Source organism: Macaca nemestrina, chromosome 2 (genome assembly GCF_043159975.1).
Source record: "Macaca nemestrina isolate mMacNem1 chromosome 2, mMacNem.hap1, whole genome shotgun sequence".
In the NCBI taxonomy this organism is placed as follows: domain Eukaryota; kingdom Metazoa; phylum Chordata; class Mammalia; order Primates; family Cercopithecidae; genus Macaca; species Macaca nemestrina.
This window is the reverse complement of record NC_092126.1, coordinates 149,846,399-149,870,037: the sequence shown is the minus strand read 5'-3', so window position 1 is coordinate 149,870,037 and position 23,639 is coordinate 149,846,399. Positions and strand designations below refer to the sequence as shown.

Here is a 23,639-nt window from a genome sequence, read left to right as displayed (position 1 = left end):
GAGCTCCCTGAGCCTCAGTTTCCTTATTGAGGATCCTGGGACAATGCTTGTGAAATACTGGCTCAGTGCCTAGGTCACAGGCAGAGCCCAAGACTGACAGATGTACATATCAGATCATTCTGTGTCATTATGCTGAACCAACCTGCTAAAAATGCATATGTAATCCATGAGTGCATTTAAATTCCACCTTTAAAAAAATACTCTTCAGTAAGATGACTTCTTCCCTTTCCCCAGGCCTACTTTTTATTTTTTTTTTTAAATCATAGGTGGGTCCTTGATCTTAAGCTCTGGAAACATCTGACTTGGGCAGGAAGGGGCTTAGTCAGCTCAGGCGGCAGTGAAGCCTGGATTGCAGGCTGGCAGCTCAGACAGTGCCCAGGAAGCTGGTGGGTTTTGCTTTTGGCCACTTCTATTTTGCATTGCTTTCACTTTTTCTCAGCCCTTGCATGGCACAGCCAGAAATGGCGAATACAGAGAAAAAGCTCCTGGCTCCCCCACAGTTATCTTGTCTCAGGTGCTTTTCAGAAGCAGCGTGAGGTTGGCATCACCAAGACCTGGGCCCAATCTTGGTCTGTGCACCCCGTGGCGAGTGACTCCACCACCCTTGGGCTCAGGGTCCCCTCTGGCAGAAGGGGAGAGTAGCACCTATCGTCCAGCATCAGCCTTGGCTCAGGGACCAGTGCCCAGCAGGCCCTCTGAACTCATTGTCAGGGTCAAACTGGACAAGTTCTCTCCCCACCATCCAGCCAGGGAACTGTCAAACCCTCAGGTCTCTTGCCTCCCCTGGCACCTCACAGGGAAGCTCCTAGAACTAGTGATATTTCTCAGTCTCCAGCATGGCGACAGTCCAAAGGCAGAGGGGAGTGGGTCATGGCCAGGGTAAAGTGGTTTCCATCCCATATCCCCACCCCATCCCTGCCCTCTTGCCTGGGCATGGCTCAGAAGCACATAGCCCTCTCCTCCAGTGGGTCTGAGCTGAAGCTCACATACAAACACTCCCCACAACCTTCCTGGCTACGAAGACCTTTAGATCCTTCTATGAAATCTCATGGGGGCCCCTGGTGTTCATTTCTCCCCCAATTCACTGAGAAAAGCATTCTTGTGTGCAGGTAGGTGTCTGAGAGCAACCATCCCTTCCTCTCCCTCCAGGTCTGGCTACTGCTGGAAGCCCCCAGCCAAATGATCACTCTTTGGATCCAAACTCTGGGCATAACCAAGGAGATGTTAATCTCTGGCCAGAGCTCAGGTAAGGTTAGGACAAGATGCCGTGGCCCTTTTCTCCCAAACCTCACAGCCGTACCTTCCCAAGCTCTCCTGTAAGTCTCGATCTTTGAGTACTCTGTGCTCTACCTCCTACCCCAACTGGCCTCATCTGGACTACTTCTCAAGGGGCTACCTGGTGAACCTGGATTTCAGCCTAGTAAAGGTGATTTCCATCAGCTGGGAAACTAGGGGACAGAGATGAGGAGTCAGGGCTCACTGAGCCTCAGTTTCATCTTTTGGATGAGGATAATAATGGTACTAATAACAACAATAAAATTACCTTCAGTTGAAACTCCCAGGGCTGTCACAAGCTTCAACTGAGAAAACACTTTGAAAACTGAAATTCTACGTAAGTGTTAACATGTGCATGTAAGCACATGTGTGCAAAGGAGCCTCATTTGGGTCAAGGTCATTCTGATTTGGGCTTTATGAGAAAACTAGCTTAAAATAAAAGTCACTCTTTATTAGAGAAAGGATTCTTCTCCAGGATCTCAAGGACCATATTTTCTTCCCCTAGAATACTTTATATATGATCAAAAGAAAGAGCAGCTGCAAGAGCATTTTTAGCAAAGTATAACGTGCGGTTCTGATGACCGGGAGTATCGTGATCAGTGCTAAGTTGCAGCAAACCGCAACACTGATACCAAATGTCTTTGCTCACCTCCCTGTGGCTGCTGCCCTCTCCCTGCACAGAACCTCCTTATCAAACAACACATTCATGAAAGCAACCTGCTGTCTATGTTTCAGGGCATCTTTGACCTTGAATGTCCCTCTGGCCAGGGCTCAGTTATCTCAGGAGCTGGCGTGAGACACAGATCTTGCAGACACCAGGCCACCGACAGGTGGGCAGAGCTGCAGGTCACTGTCCAAGGCAGTCACTAACTCCTGCATCCCCAAGCCTGGCCTGTGTGCCAGGATCCCATCCAGTCCCAGTAGCCAGGGGACTCCTTTCACAGCCAACAGGGCCCCTGGCATCCTAAAGTGGCCCGTTCCACCTAGTTGTACATCCCCTGCTTTCAGAGCACCACAGCCAATCTCTCTGCAAGACCTGGCCTCCTTGTAATTTCCAATTTGTGAGAAATGTAAAAATAGAAGGCCATTCGCTGCAGGCAGCTTGCATGGAATCGGATGCCACTTTTGTGTCACGTCAGATCACGGTAAACGCAGCTGATGGCTTTGTCAGGGCACTCTCAATAGCTTCCTAAGCAGTAAGATGGTGGGGACAAAATTGGGAGACACCCGAGAGTTAGGGAAAGGTGGCTGAGTGCACGACATCAGCACTAGCTGCAAATGAATTTAAAATCTAGGTCCCAAATATGTTGTAACAGGCTGGACATCTCAATTTGAACCCCAGTTCTGCAACCTAGCAGCTGAGGGACCTTGGGCATAAATTCATCTCTCTGCAAGTCAGCTTCCCCAGTTATCACGCAAAAGTTATGCCACCCAGCCTCCCAGAGCTGTGGCAAAGCTCCACAGATGGAATGGATGAAGAAGTGCTTTGTAAACTGTGCAGCTCCTTAACTGGGGTGGAGGCGGTGGGGGGTGCTCATGGTCATTGCCAAGTAAGCAGTGTCAGGGGCTTTTCAGTGGCAGGGATTTAAGCATGCTGTGACTGGGTTTGGGCTTTAAGGCTATTTACTAGCCCAGTGATCCTGCAGCAAGTGCCTTAGCCCCTCTCCTCCTCAGTTTCCTCACCCTTATAGGGATCATTATGCTATGTATCTCACAGGGCTTTGTGAAAATTAACTGCAATGATATAAGTAAGGCACACAGCACAGTCCCTGGCATATTGCCAACATGCAGTAACTGACAGTTATTACTGTTTTTGATACAATTGCATTGGAACAATATTTAGTGTTTTCTTCCTTTTCTGTTTATGACTGAATTCCAGGTCTCCGCTGAAATATCACAGCTTGCATTCACACCTACTGCCTATGCCAGGCAACTCTCCTCTCTGCTACTGGCCCACTTCCCACTGACTCCATAGCCCCTTCCCCTGACCCCAGAGGTCTTGGGTGAGCATGGAGTAGATGAAGATGCTGGATGTTCATACGCTTACTGAGACCCATTTCCTGGGAAGTCCTATTTTGGGGTGCACATCTGGCCTCCCAACTTTTTCTTTTGCAAGCACCAACCTCTTCCCCTCCATCTCCTAGCGCCCTTCAGAAAACGGGGTAAAGTTGGCAAAAAGAGCCACCTGAGCAGGGCCTGTTTGAGAAGCCAGCATCGAGGCACGCCAAGCCACAGAGCAGTGGACACATGATGATCTTTTCACCTTGTGGGGGCAGTGCCCAATGCTCTTGGCAACTGAGGTCAACTTGAGGTTGCTGTCATCCAGCGGGGCTATACCCTGCCCAGCATTCTCCAGACACAGAGAAGCTCAGGCGACACTGCGCGGTTGAATTGAAGGGGTAGTTCCGACACAGGCAGAGACAGGCCTGCTGACGCTCGCATTTTAGTTTCCATTTGGGCAGAGAGGCGATGAAGTGGCTCTAAGTGGGTTTGGCACTGGGGCTGTGGCAGAGGAGAGGGGCTGCTGGGGCGGGGCTGGTGGTCAAGCGGAAGGTGGGTGCATTTTGGACTAGGCAACAGGGATGGGCTCCTAAGGACAAAGGAGATGAACTTCAGGATGCAGGCGGCTAAAGGTGGTGGCAAGGCTGAATCAACTGTCATTAACAACACCCTGCCTGTGAACCACTGACAAGCAAGAGGGTGGAAAAAACATCTCCAAATTCCAAGTGGCATGGAACTCAATCTCAGCTGCTGAGCTCACAGCCAAGCCAAGGAACGGCGTCTTTGTGTGATGGCAAGAAGTGGCCTGATATTGGTGTTTTATTTCATGGTGCTCTCAGCATGTCATATGCCACCAAGGCGGAGGACCAGCCACTGCTCCAATGGCAAGCCCACAGGGACTACCACCCCATCACTTCACTTTACAGATGGAAAAACCGAGGCCCAGAGACCCACGAGAGGACAAAGTTGGCCTGCAAATTAGAACAGTAGGGTTAAGATCCCTGCCCTTCCTCCTCCTGGCTATGTGACCTTGGGCAAGTCACTTCCCCTCTCTGCATCCAGTTTCATCGCCTCTGAATTGGGGATTAGAATAGTGCCTGCTTTACACAGTTCTTGTAAGAATAGCCCCTGGCACATTGGAAGCTCTGGGTACTCCATTCCTTCCTTCCAACAGGAACAAGAATGTACCCAAGGTCACCCGGCCAGAAATGGCAATGCCTCAGCTCAAAGCAAACCCTCATCTGGGGCTCATTCATTCCCGGCTATGGGCCAGGGGGCCACATTTTATAGCCTTCCTGGCTCAGCAAGACAGGTAGAGATTGCAGGTAGGTCCATGCCAGTGATAGCATCACCTTCCATACATGCAGGCTTTATTTTAAGAGATTTATTGAGGTCCTGCTGTGTGCTGGGCCATGTGTAAAAAAATTCATAGTCTTTGCTGCTCTCGGGTCACCAGGCATGTAAAATCCATGGCAGGCAGGAGAGACGTGGCCACTGTGCATCTTTCGGCTTTGATGGACTTGATTTTGCCTCATTTTTACCCTCTAAGCTACTACTCCTTGGTCTCTAGACATCCTTCCCAGCTCCATCTAACTTCCTGGAGACTCACTTCTCTTCAAGCCTCCAGACCTGAAATAAAGTATCCCACATCAGTACAGAGGGTCCCTGATTTTACTTCCAGAGTGGCTGCCTCTCTCCTGTGTGTTCCTAGGGGAACCCCACTTTCCAGATGCTCTGCCAGACAGGCCGGGCTGTGTCTCTCTGCCTGGGACTCACTGTTTGTCCTCCAAGGACTGGCCACTGAGCCAGCGCTTGGCTGGAGACAGAGCTCTTTCTTTGTTTGCTGCCTGCCTGACGATTTATTTCTGAGGCCCGAGGGAGGCTTCAGCCATTTTGCCAGGGCTGCTCTGGGAAAAGGTCCGTCCCACTCCCGCAGGGACTCCCACTTCTAAGGGCAAGTTCTTTTTCCCCTTCTCTGCCTTGGAGAGGGTCTGTGCCTGCTCCAACCAGACCCTGATCTGGAGCTGGGTCAGTCCCTCCTAATGCGCTCCAAAGATAAAGAGATAACATGCAAGATGCGAGTAGCTTTCACTGACCTCTTTTGTTTTGGAATTTGGGGGACAGGGGTAGTAGCCTTTTTAGGCTCCCTTAGGAGAGGACACTTCCCCCAAAGTTCCCAAAGACACAGAATCTAGGCACTATCCAGCACCCAACATCCCCTACTCCCTTGCCGAACACCCACCTTGTGTGTCACAGAAAAACAAAGGTAGACCCCCAATGCCACTCAGTCTGACACGGTCTCTGATTTTTGGGGTGTCACAAAAGCTCAGGAGCCATTTTATTCCCTCTCCCCCACCCCCCGCCAGCTCTTCATGGGGATAAGGCTGGGCTTCCTGGGAAAGGGAATGAGCCTCCAGCCCCACATTGGGGAGGAACGTGGTGTTATCATTTGGCTTTTAAAAATTCCAATTTTCTCCTTGAGGTTCATGTCTATTTTGGGAGGATATTAGTTCAGAGCCTCAATAGGGGACTGCCCGGTCTGAGTTTCTTGTCTGAAGACCGAGCCAAGCCTAGAACAGGACATCTGTGGGTGCCACCTGTGGGGACGTGTGCTCAGGACCCAACGGACACTGCCCTGCCCGAGGCTACCGTGGTGAGCAGTGTCGCCCCGGGAGTAAACGCAGAGAGCAAAAGCAAGAAGGGGAGCGCGGTTCCCGAAGCAGCAAGGAGGCACAGTCCTCCAGCCCTCTAAGGGACCTCCCGCACCCCGTATCTCTTGGAGAAAGTCGGGGCTGGGGTGGCGCGACGCGAGCTCCGGTGCACTAGGCTTAGCTCCAGTGCACTCAGCCCAAGCCCAGGTGTGCTTTTAAGCCAACGTTTCTGAGAGCTTGGGCTGTCCCAGAGATGTCCCATCCTCAAGTCGCACCCGATCCCGCCGTAGCCGCAGATAACAAATGAGGGGCATAGCTCTAACTCGGCTCAGCTGACCCCAGGATTGGGAAAGTGGCGCACGGTTCCCTAACGCTGTTCGTGTCATTCACTCCGCGTCCCCTCCATCCCCTGGGGAATGAATAGGGAGCTTCGACGGCTCCAGCAGAATCCAGCGCCAACTTGCGGGGCCAGAGGGGCACCGCAGGAGGGAAGGGGCATGCAATTCTCGCCTCTGTTGGAGCTCTCCTGCCTCCCGCGTGTCTCAGGGGATGGATGGCCCGGGCGCACGTCGGGGTCCGAGCGGCGCCCCTGCTCCTTCATGTGGCTCCAGGGACGGTGCCGCGCGGGGGCTTGAATCTCGAGGTGTCAGCCCCCCACCCGACCCGGCTCTCGGCGGCGGCTCGGGACTCTAGCCGGTCCTGCGCCGTTATCCTAGGCTCAGCGCCCCGCGCCCCGACGCCAGCCGCCCGTTCCTACCTGCGGCCGGGGCTGCACTGCCCGGGACTGGCGCTGCGCGGGGCGGCTCGGCCGCTCCGGTGCGCTCGGGACGCGGGGCCGCTCGGGCTCGGGCTGCGCTGCGCTCCCGACTCTTCCGCTCCTGGGCACAGCGCAGCTCACCCGCAACCTCTCCGCTGTCTCGGTCTTCCGAGGGCGGGCGGAGGGACGCGGGGAAGGGAGAGGAGGGGGGAGCGAGACCGGAGGGATGGAGGGGGAGGGCGGGGCCCGCGGCTCCCGGAGCCCGCCCAGCTCGGGGAGGGCCCTGCCCGCACCGCCCGCCCCCGCCCAGCGCTCTCCCGGCCCGCGCCGCGCGCTCACTCCGCAGCTGCCTCTTGCAGCTTCACCGCCAGCAGGCTCTCTCCTTTTCACTTCACCTCCTCTCCCCTTCTACGCCTCCCCTCTCCCTTCTTTTCTCTCGCATTCTCCCGCTCTCTTCTCCCTCCTTCTCCCCTCTCTCTTCCTCCCTCCCTCTCCCCACCCCCTCCTTCCCTCGCGTGCCCCGCCGTCCCGCTCCAGTCTCTCTCCTTCCTTCTCCTTCCTTGGATGGCTCTTCCCGGCCTCGTCCTGGGTCATCAGCTTGTCTGCTTGTCCGTCTTGGTCTCTGTCTCCCTGTCCTTCACAGCAAGCACTCCCCTCCTGGCTTTTCTCTTTCCAGCCTTGCAGGACTGCTTCTGTTGGCCTGTCCTTTCTGTTTCTCTCTGCCGTCGTCCTCTTTTCGCCCTCTGTGGGTCGCTGTGGGTGGGGGTGGGCCCCTGCCCCCTCCCTGCTCTCGTCCTAGGGCAGCGTCTCCTGCCTGTTACACCTGGAAACACAGGCCTGGCCTGGGGTGACCAGGCTCTGGGTACCAGGTGGGAGTGAGTGTGTGTAAGAGGGGGGGTGGGAAGGACACCCTGTCCACTGCCAGCGGTTGGTCATGGAGACACAAGTAACTCTGTGTGTGGATGGACAGATGCGGAAACAGATTACTCAAAAGGGAAACAGGGATGGTGGCAGAAGCCCCAGACACCCTTCTCCTCCCAGTTCTTGAGGTTTGAGGGATTCTCCCAGAGAAATCCCTTTTCCAACCAATCCCAATCCAGCACGTAGGGACTCCTTCCCTTGTCCTTGCAAAGCCCTGACCTCCCCACTCTCTTTTATAAAGGCTCCTGGGAATGGGGCCACATCAACCCTTCCATCTGGGCTCCCCAGGAACTCAGAGAAAAGATTCCTTCTCTTCAGCCCTGACCTACTCTTCCCCTCCTCTCCGTGTCCCCAGGGATGGCTTTTGCTGATGGATCTCCAGTCCTCTACCCCATGTAACCTCGCCTCCTCCCGCTTTCATCCATCCTTGAGTCCCCCAAGGCAGTGCTCACCAAGGTCACCTTGACTTCTGTCTCCCCACACTCTCACTCATGAGCAGGGAATCTTGATGTCTTTCTTGACCCATTCGCCTCCCACCACTGATCACCAGGTCATATTTGCTGTGGACCTCCATTGGTACTTCAAATAAGTATTTACTGAGCTCCTCCTGTGTGCCAGGCACTGTCCTAGGCTCCAGGGACAGAGCGATGGGTGAGACAGGCCACAGCTTTCAAGGTGATGCCAGTCCAGTATGGGAGACAGGCTTTCATCAAATAACCACACAAGCCCAGAATGACAAGCTCTGCCAAGAGCACACATGCAGGGGATTCCAGTCCAGTGTGGGATGGTTTGGGAAAGTTTCTTCAAGGAAGTGCCATTTGAACTGAGGATGAATAGGAGGATGAATAGGAGCTGTCTGGATGGAGATGTGGAGCATAGCCTTGAGTGGAGATACAAGGGTAGCAAAAATGAAGGCTACTTTTGCTTGCCTGACATTCATTTCAACTTCTTTAGGTGACAGAACCTCAATTTTCATTTGGGAAACTTCCCCTCCTTCACTCATATTCATATGGTTGGGTGGGGTTCCCTCCTCCTGGAGACAGACTTGTGACCCAGGGCACAGACAATCAGAGGGCACTCTGACAACCAGACAACCAGGGCACTCTGACCTCAATGAGGGGACTTGTGACATATGCTGGGCCAATGAGAACTCTGCCTGGGACTTTGCAAAAACTATTGTCAAACAGAAACTCAATCTCCACCAAAGCTCCTAAGCATAGAGCTGTTGGCAGCCATCTTTGTAGAACTTGAGCAGACCCTACCTAAAATGAAGCCAACATAGAGGAAAGCTGAACTGAGAGACAGAGAGCGGAGTGAGTCCTGATGTATATCAAGTCCCTGGATCCAGCCATACCTGAAGGCAGTGTCAGCTATTTATATCATTAAGTCATTTTTCCTATACTACACAAGTTTGAATTCAGTTTATGTTGCTTAAAACCAAAATAGCCTTCATGAATCCAGTGTTGGACTGAGAATTATGAAGCATTATAAAAAAGAATAATAATAGCCATTCCCATCCCCCTTTTGTCCTTCATGTTTTCTGGGTAACCCCATTCACAATTGTCTCTCTGTTTTTTCTACGTTGCTGACCAGAATGAATTCCCCTCTCTTTTTGTCCCTCTAGATTTGTTTTACTTACCTATGAAAGCAAACTCTAGCTATCAGATCAATTTCATAGGTTGACCATCTGACGCTTGAATTATCTCCACGACATTTCCTGCCCCTGCTGACATTCTCTGCCCCTGCCCTACACCCATGACTGTCCAGCATATGTCTGCATCTCTGCAGGGATGGGAAGCTCATTATTCCACCAGGAAGATGGTGTCCAACGAACTCTTATCACAGTTGAGCTCTGAGAGCTGTCTCTGGTGCAGTGAGACTTCAGATAGGGACACTATATTGTGAAGGTGAGGTAGTTGCATGCAGGACCTCCAATGCTCTTTCAAAAAACCTGAGTTAAAGTCTTTCAGAGAACTCATATGCATACCTCCTGCTGGAGCTGTGGGCTCTGCAGAACAGGGTTTCCAAAGTGTAGGCTGCCACTACCTTCTTAGGTTGAAGGGGGGCTTCTCAGTGTTACTATAATTTTGGAAAACCTGGAAGATGGGATTCTTTGTTGTCATGGAGACAGAGTCTGCTATGAGCAGCAGATGGGGTCCTGGACAGGGGGCCTGGACTTGGGAGAGTTCGTTGAGTCATAGACTCACAGGCCATTGGGCTAGAAATGGTCCTTAGATATTAGCTAGTTGAATGCTTTTGCAGGTAAACGGAGGCCCAGAGAGAGGCACTGACTTGCCTGAGGGTATTTGGCTGTCTGCTGACAAAGCCATGAAAACCATGCCTACTAGCTACATTTTTGAGCACTCGCTGCATGGTAATGATTGACATATGGGGAAGCAGGTGCAGAGAGGACAAATCACTGGCCCAGAGACACACAGTAGGAGAGGAGCAGAGCCTGGATCCCAGTTCAGCCTACCTTCTTAGGTGGTATCCTACCACGCTGCTGGTAGGATAATTTTCAGTGGAATGGAATAACTTAGAGTGAAACAGCTCTTCCCTATTCATCCCCTTGTTACATCCTTGTGATTTCTGTCAATGGGTAAGTCTCAGGTTGGTGCTAGTTTAGTCTTTAACACCTCTCCAAAGCACTGACTAATCCCATTTTAACTGAGAGGCCGCCAGCTTTGGTAGACAACAGTATCTAGTTAGAATTGAATGCTTTGCTCATTTGTCCTTGTATTTATTTTAATGGAGACCTATTTCTGGCAAGTAATATTGGCCTTCTAGTTATAGCATGATGTAAAGTTTCCTTTTGAGATACATTTATTTAATCTAAAAAAGGAAAATATTTAAGTAAATAAAAATAGACATGGCATGCAATTTTTGCAAAACTCTTGTGGCTGCTTTGCAAAGGACTCAAGTTTGAGTAGCCTAATTTAGAGAAACATTTTATCCATGCGTTCATTCACTTGACAAATATTTATTGAGCACCTACTGAGTACGAGGAATGGGGAGGACTAGACAAAGAGACAACACAGTCTGTCGGAGAGTCCATGAGAAAGGGAAGGGCTTGAGCATGGAAGGCTCACTTGCCACATTAAGGAGTTGGGTCTTGACCTTGAGGGGCGCTGGGGAGCCACTGAGTGTTCTGGAGCAAAGGAGCAGGCAGGGTTTAAGAAAGCTGAAACTGGCCAGGTATGCAGGATGGATTAAAAGGGAGAAGACTGGAAGTGAGAAAATTGTCAGGAGGCTGCACTGTAGGTGTGAGGCGAGGAGGACCTGGTGCCCAGCAGGGTTCCCAGCACACAGTAGGCACCCAATAGATGGTGGAAATGATGATTGTGAATGCCATTATCATAGTCCTGTCTCTTTCTTGACTTGGGAGAGTTCATTGAGTCATAGACTCACAGGCCATTGGGCTAGAAATGGTCCTTAGGTATTAGCTAGTTGAATGCTTTTGCAGGTAAACGGAGGCCCAGAGAGAGGCACTGACTTGCCTGAGGGTACTTGGCTATCTGCTGACAAAGCCACAAAAACCATGCCTACTAGCTACATTTTTGAGCACTCGCTGCATGGTAATGATTGACATAGGGGGAAACAGGTGCAGAGAGGACGAATCACTGGCCCAGAGACACACAGTAGGAGAGGAGCAGAGGCTGGATCCCAGTTCAGGCCCGGCCTCCTCCAAAGCCAGGGCTCTGGGCCTGTAAGCTCATGAATCCTGCCAGGGGGCTTTTCTGCTGCCCCAGAGAGCCTCTCATCAGGTCACAGTGATGCTCCGGGAAGAGACCCAATCTGGGATCAGGGCCCCCAGACTTGTCGCCAACCTGCTTTACTCTCCTGCCCGTTGTCCAGGACCCCTGTCCAGGACCCCATCCGCTGCTCATAGCAGACTCTGTCTCCATGACAACAAAGAATCCCATCTTCCAGGCTTTCCAAAATTATAGTAACACTGAGAAGCCCCCCTTCAACCTAAGAAAATACCCCCTATAGGGAAGCGGGCCTTTGTTTTTTTTGTTTTCAGAAGAAATGTTATCACCTTAACCACACCCCCCTCCATGCCAGAAATTCCCCCATTAGCAATTAATGTGCGTAATCATTAATGTGCGTAATCACTTGAGAAACCACAATACGCCTCACAGGAGATAATAGGACGTAGGTTCATTTTGTTATTCTGTCCCCGAGTCACGCTGGGCCAGATCTTGGGCAGCGAGGCCTCACTGCTGAATGTTTAAATATTTGTGCCCGTCATACCATGCTGAGATCAATACTTAAACACTCAACAGGCGGATGCCTCCAAATGGGCAACCTGTGAAAAGACAGGCCAGGAGCAGCCATGGAGATGAGCCTGCCCCCCAGGAGATGGCTTCATAAACATTTCTCCACAGCACATTGTACTACAGGTGTTATGCTGGCTTTGAGCTAGACAGACCTTGGACATGTGACCTCCCCTTTCTGGGCCTCTGTTTTCTCTCTGTAAAGTGCGAATGATAGTAGTCTCTACCTCAGAAGGTTGCTTGGAGAAAGCCAGCTAACGCCCTGGTTGTGGTAAATTCTCAGCATATATTAATTATTCTGCTGTGAATTGCAAGGAATCTCCATGCCCTACCTCCCCAGTTGACAAGATTCTAGTTGAGGTTCAAGGTCAATCTCAAATGCTACCACCTCCAAGAATCTTGACTGATTTTTTCCCAACTACATATGATTTCTTCTCCACTGAAACTCCCACACAGACCTTACTACTGCCTTCCTTCAGCTTCTTACCACTCTCCCTTTGGTGGGGGCAGGGACTGTTGCCCCTTGGACTACTGCACACAACAGGGCTCAATACTTGTTGACTGCGACCCTTACATCCTCTTGCAGAGTCCCTGGGACTCTTGAATTCCCTTCCACACTCATTGCCTGCATCCAGCCAAATGAGGCTACTTTCAGTGACACTCAGAAGGCTTCCACCTCTGGGCCTTCATATATGCTATTCCCTGTGCTGGAAACACCGTTCCCTCATCCTCTCTCTTCTCCTGGTAAACTCTTTCTTACTCTGCAGGTTTCAGCTTGGGTGCCACCGGGACGCCTCTGGCCCGTGCAATAAATATCTTTTTTTTTTTTCTTTTTTGAGACAGAGTCTCAATCTGTCACCGAGGCTGGAGTGCAGTGGCATGATCTCGGCTCATGGCAACCTCCGCCTCCTGGGTTCAAGGAATTCTCCTGTCTCAGCCTCCTGAGTAGCTGGGATTTCAGGCTCGCACCATCATGCCCAGCTAATTTTTGTATTTTTAGTAGAGATGGGATTTTGACATGTTGGCCAGGTTGCTCTTGAACTCCTGACCTCAGGAGATGCCTCGGCCTCCCAAAGTGCTGGGATTATAGGCATGAACCATCACCCCCAGCTGGGAACATGCAATAGATATCTATTGAATAGATGAAGGCACTAAGGAAAACCATGCGTTTGTGTCTCACTCAAGTATAAATTTTTGAGGGCCTGCACGTCCGCCTCTCAATGGACAGGATGTAAGGAGCAAGGCTCAGAGTTCAAAAACCCTTATTTGTTCTTCCCTGGGCAGTGCCAGCCTCCTGGGAATAAGAACCCTGCCCAGTTGGCAAGGATTGTAATGTCACCGGTCACCTGTGGGTGTCTGACAACTAACCCAGACTGGATCCTGTGTGCTGCACACTGAGGAGGCTGATGCATATCTATCTGGAAACCCAAGGCTTATCTGGAGGGTAGCGAGGTGGTTGGGCTGGAGGAAAGACAGGCCTGGAAGGGAGGCACAAAGAGGCAGTCCATGCTGTGGAAAGAATGTGGGCACTGGGGAGGGAAGACTGGATTCACATCCCAGAGAGTTATCCAGGAGGTGTGCGCCCATGGGCAAGTCATGTCTTTAAAACAACAAGTAACTATGTAAGTATTTGTGGAAGTTCTCTCAGTGCTGGAGCCATTCACATGAACCATTGCAATCCTCCTCCAAAAGACCCCATAAAATGGGTGATGTTATTCCTATTTTATAGATTAAGACTCCACAACAGGCTAATGGGTGCAGCAAACCAACACAGCACATGTATACATATGTAACAAATGTGCATGTTGTGCACATGTACCCTAGAACTTAAAGTATATAATATATTTAAAAAAAAAAAAAAGACTCAGAGGGTGAAACCACTTGTCCAAGGTCACACAGCCAGTAAGACCCGGTTTAAACCCTGGTGAGCTGCTTACTCTCTTGGGGCCTCTGTTTGGGAAAGGGACTCATTTCTTCAAACTTCTTTTACACAGTCTGTGAAATGGGAGTGAGCTAGAGACTCCCGGTATGGCCCTGAAATCTGAATGAGGTCAGCTGCAGTAGTGGAGGAGGCTCAGTAAATGCTGGCTTGTATTGACTAACATGCAAATGGCTAACATTACTGAGAGCCTACTGTGCCAGAGAATATTCAAGTGGCTGCACAGCAATCCTCCGACAAGCCTATGAGATAGGTACTATCAAGAGCCCCATTTTACAGGTGAGGAAACAGGCACAGAGAGAGGTTAAATCACTTGCCCAAAAGCGTACCTGGAAGTGCTAGAGCTGAGATTTGAAACCAAGCAGTTTAGCTTGGGCTTCCAACCATTTTCTTACTATGTAGAAAGTGCCTTCATATGTATAAAGTGTCACACTTCTGTAAGGATTTTTTCTTGGTCTTATCTATAGAGCACTGACGTGTGGTGCAGATGCAAGTATGACTGTTAGAGTAATTAAGACAGGGTGGCTGGGCACAGTGGTTCACGCCTGTAATCTCACCACTTCGGGAGGCTGAGGTAGGAGGATCACTTGAGGCAAGGAGTTTGAGACTAGCCTGGCCAACATAGTGAGGGCCCATATCTACCAAGATAAAGAAAGAAAGAAAGAATAGGAAACAAAAAGGAAAGAAAAGAAAAGAAAAAAGAAGAAGGAAGGGAGGGAGGGAGGGAAGGAGGGAAATAGTTAAAAATCACAGCATGCCCTCACAGCTGTGTGGCCTATGGCAAGTTCCTCAACATCCCTGCTTGTGTCACTGCTTCTAGGGCTGGTTGCCTGGGTTCAATAGAGTGATGCATACCAAGTGCCCTGTGCCCAGCCAGATGTGGCAGTTTATACAAAGGCAGTCCTAGGAGAGGGCTTTTGGTGGCTTTTAAAAATGGTATCGCCTTGGAAGCAGCTCTTGAGATAAGCTGTGAGGAATGTGCTTCTAAGAAGAAGGTGGGAGAATAACTTCCCTGCTGCCAGGCCCTTGGGTGCCTCCCTGATCCCACTGTGCCCACAACTGGTGGTGACAAAAGCCACCAGCCCCTGGATCTCATCAACTTGCTTCTTGTCTCTCCATGGGGCTGGAGGGACCCACAGCAGCCAACGCACCTTATCTTCTGGGCTGGCCAGCAGCCTGTGAAATTTTTTTTCAAATTGGGGTATAACATACAATAAAGCGCAGAAAGAGCTCTAATTCTGAGTGTATAGTTCAGTGACATTTTATATGTACACACATCTATGTACCTACTGCTGGAGCAAGCTGTAGAACACTTTTACCTTCCCAGAAATTCCCAGTCAATATATCACCCCAAGAGGTAGCCACTATTATGACTTCCATTACCATAAGTTAGTTTTGCCTGTTCTTGAACTTCACACAAATAGAGTCATACTCTCATGTGCCTGGCTTCTTTCATTCTGCATTATGTCTGTGAGATTCATCCATGCTATTGGATGTAGCGATTGTTTGTTATTTTCAGGGCTGTATAGTATTCCCTTCTATGGATATGCTGCAATGTATTTATCCATTCTCCAGCTGATGGACATTGGATTGTTTCCTGCTCCAGGGTACTCTAAATAGTGCTGCTGAGAACATTTTTATGCATGCCCTCAGGTGCACATGTGAATGTACTTCTGTTCAGTGGTTCTTCTTTCACACTTACTGATTTCATGATAAAAAGTCATGCATTTTTAGGCCAAGACTCACTTGCAGAATTGTCTTTCTAATACCTAGGAGTGGGTTTGCAGGTCCTGGGGAGGTGTGTGTTGAACTTTGGTAGATATGCCAGCAGCCCATTTAAGAGCTCTGAGTCTCCATTACTAAGAAGCCAGACCTGCTTCTTTCAACAAGAAGGGGCCCTGAGGCTGAAGGTGACATGAGCAGGGCTCTGGCTCCATGTCCATGGTGCTAAGGGAGGGCCTACAATCCTTTGACTCAGAGGGTTCAAAGGCAATTTAACTCCTCATCTAACAGTCCTGATCCTTAACCCATTAAAATGTTTACCATTTCCTACCCTTGTTTAGAATGATACTGCGTTCTATACAGGCACCTTTACTTACATTAAAAAAAAAAGAGATTTTAGTGTCTGCCTTTGCTGAGGAGTGGGTGGCCAAGATGACAGTTGGACATGTCACCAGGCCCCTTTCCCTATGGCTTTGGCAGTCCGGGACCTATAAAGGCCTCAGGGTCTGCTGTCTAGACCAGGGGGTCAGCAAACTTCCTTGGAAGAAGACCAGGTAGTAAATATTTTAGAGTTTGCAGGCCGTAAGGTCTGTGTTGCAACTATTCAACTCTGCTGTGTAGTCCATAAGATAACACATAAGCAAGTGAGCATGGCAGTGCTCTAAGAAGACTTTAGAGACTTTAGTCACAAAAACAGGTTGTGGGACTGCAGACTTGGCTGACCCCTGGTCTAGACTGTCCTCAAAGGGTAATCCATGGACCATCAGCTGCATTGGCCTCACCTGGGAACTTATTATTATGCAGAACATCGGCCCTTCGTCTCCAATCTGTTTAATTAGAATCTGCATTTAACAAAACCCCAGGAAACTCACTTGCACATTTAAGTTGCAGAAGCCCTGGCCTATGGCAGAATTTTCCCTAGTGTCAGATTCTACCACTAGAGGGCCAGGAGAGGATTCCGGGTGAGACCTGGACCTGGCATTAGATGACACAGACTCACAATCATGGAAAGTGACCTCCTCTTCAATTCACACCTAATCCTTCTGTTCACATGAAGAAGAAAGTCTCACTGTGGTGCTGCCATGAATTTAACACCTCTCCAATCCTTGCTAATCTCCTTTTTCAATAAAGACAGAGCTGGCCTCAGCTTCCTTCCTGAAACTGAGTCTGGCTAGAATTTAATAACATTGCTCTTTGTTTGTTACTTTTGTTGTATTTATTTTAACAATTTCTATTTTGGCAAGGAATACTGGCTTTCTATTTGTAGTGGCAGTGGTGGAATGTTTCCTTTTAAATAAGTTTATTGTAGTTTAAAAGTAGGGATTTATTTAAAGAAAGATATTAAGTCAATGACAATCTGAGTACGTGCAGTCCTGGCAAAATTCCTAAAGAGTGGCATGAATGTTTAAAAAAAAAAAAACCTTTTTGACGTGGCATGTGAGTCATGGAAACTTAAAAAATACGGTCAGGGGAGGTGCAGAGAGTGGAGTCAGGGGCTCATCTGGATTCCAGCTGTCACTCTAACATGTGATTTTGAGCAAGTCACTTTCCCTCTTAGATTTTCTGTTTGTTCAGCTGGATTGTTACAGGGGTGGTACAGGACAGTGGTCCCAGTCCTGGGACCCCAGTGATCCCTGGATCTTCCTGTGGACGTGTCTCTGGGAGGCAGTTACGTGTGAGTGATATTTCCTTGTGTGAATAGAGTTTCCCCCATGCAATTAAACTCCTATTGCCCACCCTGGTAGCTGGCTCAACCGTGCACACTACATTGAGGGGCATGATCTGAGAGGCTCAAGGGTCTCTATCTTGAATTCAACCAGTACAGTTGCACTTTTATAAGCTGGACTTCTACTAATTATTTTGATACAATTTTTGGTTGGCTAAAGATAAAACCTAGAGGTCACTGGCCTTAGGATGTCAAAGGGCCATCTGACTCATTCAATTCAGATCTAGAGCGTGACTCCATCCTAAATTCCTTTGCTTGCAGGAGATGGAATCTGAGCTCAAACCACCTGAAACACCAAATGAAATTTATCGACTTGCACAGCTAAAATGCCAGGAGTATATCTTGTCAGCATGGCTGGATCCATCCCCGCCCCCCGCCTCCATTTCTCAGCTCTGCTTCCCTGAGAGTTGGCTTCATTCTCCCCACGTGTTGACAGCATGGCTGTCAGCAGTTCCAGACAAATACCCTTATCCTCTCAAGAGGAAAGACTCTTTCATTCCCAGCCTTTCCGGCAAATTCCTAAGGCTGGTTCTCATGGGGCTAACTTGGCCCACAGACTCCTTCCCGAGCCAGTCGCTGTGGCCAGAGGTATTTGTGTTTTTCTGGCTAAGCTTGAGTCATATACATCCCATTTCCACGGAATCTGGGGTGGAATTAACCCACCTGAATCACATGCCAGGTACTGCCAGCTATTATACTCAACCTTTTGTGTGTATGAACTCATTGAATCCACACAAGACCCCATGTGGGAGGTCCCATCCTTGTTGCCCATCATATAAAGACTAGAGGCTCAGTGAAGTGAAGTTGAAGTGAACTTGCCCTAGGTCGCCCAGCCAGGATTCAGATCCACACACTCTTAACTATAGTCTTGACCATGATACTATCCTGTGTCCTGTTAGGACTGAATTTGGAGAAGTAATTTCCTACCCCCATGCCAAGTTGAGGGTTGTAACTAGGTCAGGGAAAATGACTGCTGAACAGGCAAAACCTATATGTCCAAATACCACTTGAAAGAGTTTGAACTTGGTGTAGGAGTCCTGAAGAAGGATGTGATTGGATCTGACTCTTAGAAAGTTCCTTCTAGAAGACATACTGTTGATGACCAAAGCTTCTGTTAGAGTATGTCTGGATCTCAGCTTCTGAAGGAGGTGATTGTTTGGTCTTTCCTAGAAGCATACCCTGACATGAGGACTTGAGTGCAGGCAGTTTATTTGGGAGATGCAGGGAACCTGGGTAGGGAAGTGAGATTGGGAAGGGAAGGCAGCCAACACAGGGTGTATGATTGAGCCAGTTACCAGGGTGGGCAACCAGAGTTTAAGTGCCTGGAAGAAACTCTAGGAAACAGTGTAGCACACGCACCTCAGAATTATCCTACTCAAGGAGAGAGGGAGCTGGAGTATTTGTACACCAACTCCTGCCAGCCGTCAGTTGAGGGCTGCTTCTCAGAGTGTTAGTTTCCCAGTCTTCTGGACTAGCGACCACTTGGGTACAACAGCCTTCTGGGGTTGTAGAAAAGCCCCCAGGCACAGAGGTGCAGGCAATGGTGGTGGGAGATCGGCCAGACCAGCTGGGAAAGGTAAAGTCTAGAGATAAGAGTGGCACACTGCATCTCCTTCAGTGGGAAAGGGGTGGGCACTGCAAAGGTAGCTTATGCCTCATGGGGTTGTGCCAGTGAGCATTACCCTGAGATCTTATTCATTTTCTGGGATTTTCACCTTCCAAGAGTAGCGGGTAGTGGAATCCAGAGGTAAGAATCCTGGCCTTGGAGTCAGAAGGCCCCAGTTCCTGTAGGACTTCCTAGCCGGGCCTCAGTCTCTTCCTTTCTTGCATGGGCACAGCCGTGAATACTCAAGAGAGGCGTTGAGAGGTGGAAGGAGTTTGTGCACTCAAGACCTAGCATGGAGTGGCTGTCCCATTAAGGCTCATGGCATCCACACATCTCTATCTTAGGAAATCCAGAAGCAGCAAATGCTCGCTCTGCTCTCATTACTTGCCATGAGAATGGCAGCTAATCACAATATCATTATTTAGGAGAAAAAAATGGATTCAGCCTTTTTATCCCAAGCGGAAGCTATTGACATTCCTAGAATAGTTCTGGGAGAGGGAAAGCCCACCGTCAAACGCTCCTTCAGAAACAAACGGCAATCAGTGGGCCAGGCACAGGGCCAGCACTGAGGTCCTTTCTGGTCCCCTCTGATAAGGGGAATGAAGCACTCCACAGGAGGCCAGGGCTGGGGGCAGGCGGGCACAAGGACAGGAATTGAAATCGTAATGGGAGAGAAACTTGCAGAGCCCTTGGATTTCTGCTTGTCTGCCCCAGGCTGATGGGAACTGGGGAGAGATTGGCAGGCGGGAGAAGAGAGGACCACAAGGTGTTTCTGCACCTGTTTCCTTCCCATCCCCTTCGTCCCTTCCCCCTGCCCTCCTCTGTCTACTTCCAATTTTAACTTTCATTCGCTCTTCCCCCAACTCTCTCTCCTTTCTTTTCTTATTTTGTTCTCTTTCATTTTCCCTCTTTAAAAATATTAATTACAGTCCAGACATGGTGGCCCATGCCTGTAATCCAAGCAAGATAGGGGCATTGGTTAAGTTTAGGACTTTGAGTCCAGCCTGGACAAAGTAGCAAGACCCCACCCCATCTCTACAAAATGTTTTAAAAGAATTAGCTGGGTGTCATGGCGCACACATGTAGTCCTAGCTACTCAGGAGGCTGGGGGGAGAGGATCGTTTGATCGTTTGAGTCCAGGAGTTTGAGGCTGCGGTGAGCTGGGATTACGCCACTGTACTCCAGCCTGGGCAACAGAGCGAGGCCCTGTCTTTAAAAAAAAAAAAAAAGAAAAGAAAAAGAAAAAAAAGAAAGAAAAAGTTAGACTGGTTGTGGTGGCTCACGCCTGTAATCCTTGTACTTTGGGAGACAGAGGCAGGTGGACCGCTTGAGGCCAGGAATTTGAGACCAGCCTGGTCAACATGGCAAAACCCTGTCTCTACTAATTAGCCAGGTGTGGTGGTGCATGCCTGTAATTTCAGCTACTCAGGTGGCTGAGGCATGAGAATCACTTGAACCCAGGAGGTGGAAGTTGCAGTGAGCTGAGATCACACCACTGCACTCTAGCCTGGGCGACAGAGTGAGACTCTGTCTCAAAAAATAATAATAATAATAAAAATTATGCAAGCATTTCAGGAGTTTACTCCTTGTAAACTATTACAACATTTAAGACAGTTCTTTTTGATCATCACACGTAATCATCACTCACTCCTCCTCCCTCCCCAGATAGAACCATCGTGAACTGTTTACAACACATCCTTCCAGGCTTGGTTCTTTCCACTCGATTTCATCTATATGTACCTAGAAAACATATGCTGGTGGGTTTTTTGTGTTGTGTGTTGACATTATAAAAATGGCATTATACCATGCTATCATTGGGCCACTTGTTTTTCTTACTCAATAGTTTCGGTGATCTTTGCACTTTGCCATGCAATAAACAGATCTTCATTTTTTCTCTTTGAACTGCTGTGAGTATTCCGAAGTGCGGCCTAGAGGGGGTGTATGCACTTCCCCATTGATGGTTATTCAGGCATTTTCAATTCTTTGCCATTGCAGACTGGGTTGCAGGGGACTCTTGTTTACAGAACTTCTCTCCTTCCCTTTCCCTTTATCCTTTCTTCCCCAGGCCCCACCAGTTTTCACTGTGTTCTTTTTACAAAACAAGATCCCTTGGAGATACATTTTTTTTTTTTTGAGATGGAATTTTGCTCTTGTTGCCCAGGCTGGAGTGCCATGGCGTGATCTCAGCTCACTGCAACCTCTGCCTCCCAGATTCAAGAATCTCTCAGATTCTGCCTCCCAGATTCACTGCAACTTCTGCTTCAGCCTCCCGAGTAGCTGGGATTACAGGCGTGCACCACCACGCCCAGCTAATTTTTTGTATTTTTTTTTTTTTAGTAGAGACAGGGTTTCACCATGTTGGCCAGGCTGGTCTCGAACTCCTGACTTTAGGTAATCCATCTACCTCGGCCTCCCAGAGTGCTGGGATTACAGGCATGCGACACCGTGCCTGGCCGATACACCTCTTTTAATACAATCTCAGCTGCTAATGGGAACCGAGATGGGTGACGTCCCTCCATGAGATTGCATACTCCATCTCACAGAGAGGCAGTCATGCTTGCAACCAGGTCTGCCTGGACACGACTGCCCCATTTCTCTGGCAGGTTTGGGGTCTGCTTTCCTCGCAGTAGACTCCTTCCATCTCAGACACAATGGGGAAGCCTGCAATCTTCAGAACACACAACTGAGCTCTTCCTCTTCAGAGAACAGAAGAGAAATAAATGCCTCTCATTCTTTTGGGGTGAGCCTGCCGGTCATCATGATTTCTAGGTCAGACTCAGTTCCCAGGGGGCCACATGCACAAGTCCCTTTTCTTCAGCAATCGGGAGAAGGTCAGTGCTTTGAGGGAGGGAGCGTGGTATAGCCCACAGCCCTGTTTACAGAACCACACTCTGTATCCAGGCACATGGGAATGTGATGCCGGAGCCCTGGTGAGCAGAGAGAGGAAGAGGGCGCAGGCTGAGGGGAGGTGGGGGAGGGGCTGTTTATCATTGGCACAGTAGCTGCCTGCTTTTCACTTTCAAAAGCACTAGGATCGGGAGGGCGTGGGGTGGGGGCTGGCACAGGAGACGGGAGAGAGCCAGGCATGAACTTGGCTTCTGCTTGCAGCTGCGGCTCTGACAGGTTTAGGGCTGTCTGATGAAGTGTGCATCCCTTATTTGCATGTATTTGGAAGAGGAGGAAGAAGAAGAAGAAAAGAGGAGGAGGCAGAGGAGAGCCTGGGATGGTAAGAATCCTGACATCTAACGACGTTTTTTGGTGCCATGGGCCATTTTAGCATGCTGGTATATAGCCCTTTCTGAAAATAATTCATTTAGATGCATAAAATACAATATACTGGATGACAAAGGAACATGGTTATCAAAATACTTTAAAAATCAAAATTGTGACACATACAAATATATACGATTCCATCAATGAGTTAAGCAAGATCTAACATTGGATCTAGTCACTACTGTGATTTCAAAGTCGTGATGAATGTAAACAATATTGAAAAGATTGCTGTAACAACTGCAAGGTGATAGGAAAACATTAGTGATTGCTGCTGGCTGCAGAGTCATAGGTACGGCTAACACCATTGTGGCTTGCTATCTTTATTCCTACTGTAAGGAAATGGATGAGAATAAAGCTGTAATGTTTTCCCCATGCCAGTTCACAGACCTCCTGAGTTCTCTTTGCACCATGGCAGGCCAGGAACTCCTGGGCTGGGCTGTTAGAGGAAGGGGCTATGGTGGAAGCTGAAGAGGTCTCTTCCACAGGGGTCTGCATGAGGCTCTGGGCCTGGGGGACTCTACCCAGCCCCACAGGTGCGAAGGAGAGGAGCCCTTTCTTGTCTCCAGGTATGCTTGGCTACAGCATCAATCCAACATCTTGAGAGACAGCTGGGGACAACACCTTGACCCCAGGCATGAGCAGGGACTGCAAATGTGGATGCTGGAGAGAGAGAGAGCGTGGCGGCTGCACAGGAAACTGGTGTTGCCAGGCTGGTTGGTGAGCACCTAGAAGATGTCTCTTGGGGCTTCCCAGACATATTTGGGTGAAATTTTCAGGTCAATCTAGGACCTACACTCTAGTGAAATGTGAATTATGACTGTTATGAGGGCTTCTGTTACAAGGGGAGGAGATATAATAGTAACACTTGGTGTTTGTATAATATTTTATAGTGTAAAAATGACTCATGTGTCTCAAGATACATCAATGGTTATCCCCAAATTCACAGATGAGGAGGTTGAGGGCCTAGAGAGGGACAGGGATTTGTTCAAGGTCACATGGTTAATGAATGATGGGGCCAACTCAAGTCTTGGACTCAGTCGAGCATAAAAAAGTGGAAGAGATGAGCCTGAGAAAAGAAACTAAGGAAGGACCACTGGATACCTTGAGCATGAGACTGAGGTGTGAGGACCTTGTTCTGGTGCCAATGGGAAGCTAAGTAGGTTTTTTGAGCAGGGGATTGACTTGGAAGCTTTGGGAAAATTAATCTGGTGATGGTGTGTGGTGTGGGTTGGATGGGAAGAGTGACTGGGGACTCAGAGGCATCCAGGATGTGGCTACTATTTATTATCCAGAGAGAAACAATGACATTGTGACAAAAAACTTTGAGGACAAACTCCATACAAGGAATCCCTGACTGTCCACCTGGAAGGGTCACATGGACATCTGGTGGCATCTACTTCCAGGGCCACCCCATATGCCATGAGCGCATGTCATTCCCCACACAGGTGTCTGACCCTGGGGTGGGGGGAGTATGGGCTGAAATCCAGTCTG

At 49.3% G+C, this 23,639-nt stretch overlaps 1 protein-coding gene and 1 long non-coding RNA gene across 2 annotated transcripts in view; one reads left to right on the top strand and one right to left on the bottom strand.

Moving 5' to 3' along the window:
* Positions 1–6,861, bottom strand: part of LOC105477703 (solute carrier family 6 member 1) — a 45,231-nt gene extending 38,370 nt beyond the window's left edge. Inside the window, exon 1 of the mRNA XM_011734355.3 lies at positions 6,685–6,861. The gene's annotated coding sequence lies outside the window, so the exon portion shown is untranslated. The remainder of the gene's footprint in view (positions 1–6,684) is intronic.
* A 14,893-nt stretch (positions 6,862–21,754) lies between these two features.
* On the top strand, positions 21,755–22,902 carry LOC139361788 (uncharacterized). The gene is made up of 3 exons (XR_011619422.1): positions 21,755–21,805; positions 21,984–22,101; positions 22,715–22,902. It is a non-coding gene; the product is annotated as an uncharacterized lncRNA (long non-coding RNA).
* Positions 22,903–23,639: the final 737 nt, after the last annotated feature.